The sequence below is a fragment of the Colobus angolensis genome, unplaced genomic scaffold, assembly GCF_000951035.1.
Source record: "Colobus angolensis palliatus isolate OR3802 unplaced genomic scaffold, Cang.pa_1.0 Scaffold17, whole genome shotgun sequence".
NCBI classification, from domain to species: domain Eukaryota; kingdom Metazoa; phylum Chordata; class Mammalia; order Primates; family Cercopithecidae; genus Colobus; species Colobus angolensis.
In genome coordinates, this window is record NW_012114821.1 from 2,742,811 (window position 1) to 2,744,664 (window position 1,854).

Sequence of the window (1,854 nt, forward strand, 5' to 3'; positions counted from 1 at the left end):
CCAAGGCCCCGACTGTGCGCGGACCGGGGCGCGCCCAGGAACCCCCATCCCCCTCCTTCGCCTGCTTGACCTTGCTGGGTACTCAAAGCCGGACCCGGCGGCACCCCGGCGTGCGGGCGCAGAGTTTCGCTGCTGCCCACGGGAGGGAGCGGCTCGACTTCCCTCGTTGCCTCCTGGGCAGCCGGGGTCGCAGAGGACTGGAAGACATGAGGGTTCTAGGAGACGTGATAGTCGCCTCCCCAGACCCCACACACCGTATACCACCTCCCTCCCAGATACGAAAAGGGACCCAGCTCCCCTTTCCCCCGCCTCCGCCCGCGCGGCCTTTGCTGTTTCCCCGCGGCGGCTCTCGCTCCGAGGGGGCGTGTGTTTGTGTCTATGGGGGAGAGCACTAAGGGTCTGCTTGGGTTCCCAGGGTGGAGCCGGAGAACTGACCTTCCAGCCCCCTCCCCAACACAAACGCCAAGCGGCTTCTCTGGGGCAGGAGTGCAGGCCCCCTACCCGCCCACACGCCTTCCTGCCTTTCAACTACTCCGGAGTTGCAGCCCAGGAATCTGCGCCCCAGACCCGGAGGAAGAATGGGGAGGTCGCGGCGGGAACGGATGCTGAAGGAGGGCTGGCTTAGGGCTCTTCGGGTCCCAGCCTGGGCGCCTGCGCTCCAAGAAACTTAGAAGCCCGAAATAAAAGTGGAAAGGGATAAGGTGCCCAGCGGCCTGGGGCTGGGGTGCCAGGTTAGGCGTTCTCTTCAGGCTGCCGGGGAGTGGCCAAGCAGGAGCCGCCGCGGCCAGGAGGAGGGACCCGGGCTCGGAGCCGCAGCCTCCGTCAAGCCCTCCCGGTCACATCGCTTCGCGGTGATTCTCAGCTCCGCCGCCCCCTCCCGAGGCCGGAGGCGCTCTCTACCTTGCCCAGGGGGTCGCAGGAACCAGGTCGCAGGAACCTGGCCGGGTCCAGAGCCCCCAACCTCCCCAGGAGGGGGCGGGGGCCGTGCTCGTTCCTGGAGGCAGCTCTGCGCGGCTCCTAGCTAGCGCGGCGACGGCGGAGGGCCGGCGGCCTCTGCTCACCGGGAACGCGGACCCGGGAGTGCTCGGCGCTTGGAGCGGAGAGGGCACAGGGCCGGCCCAAAGTTGAGAGTGGCTTATCTGCGCGGCCTGTCCGACCCAGTGCAAAGGTAGACAAGGAGGGAAGAGCGAGGGCGTTCGCGTGGGGGTGGGGGGCGCAAAAATAGCCCTCCACCCGAAGTGGGGGAGAGAACCTCCAGGGAGTCTCCACCGCCAATGCCAGGTCTACAGGGGAGGGCTTCTACGGGCAAGGGCTTCGAGAAGGAGTCTGGGGTTTTCTCCTGCCTGCCCCAGGCTCTGTGCGTGGGGGGAGGACGTCTCGGGCCCCTACAATGTCTGTAGGGGCTCTGGACGTGATTAGCAGGAGGGGGACACGCTCAGGGGCTCTCCGGAGCCTGCTGCGTCTGTGTGTGGCTGTTGGGGGCCGTGGGGGCTCCCTTAGGCCCCCGCCAGCGTCTGTGTGTGCTGGGGGTACAGCGGGAACGCCCTCCCCGGCCTGCCCTGTGCATGTGATGAGGAGGGGTGCCAGGCTGTGGTGTGTAGATGGGGAGGAGGCGAGCAGAGCCGAGGAGCCTCTCCTGGGTCCAGGGTCGCCCCCTCCTCAGTCTGCCCAATGCGGGCTCGCGGGGACCTGCCACATTCCATCGCCACCGCTGGAGGAGGCAGGGGGCTGAGAGGGTAGGGGGTGGGGGTCCAAACTCCCGAGCTCTGAGTGCAAAACCTCGGAGCTGCGAAGCCCCAAACGGCGAAGTTAGGAAGTCTGGGCGCCCGCACCTTCCCCTGCCCCCTCCCACCC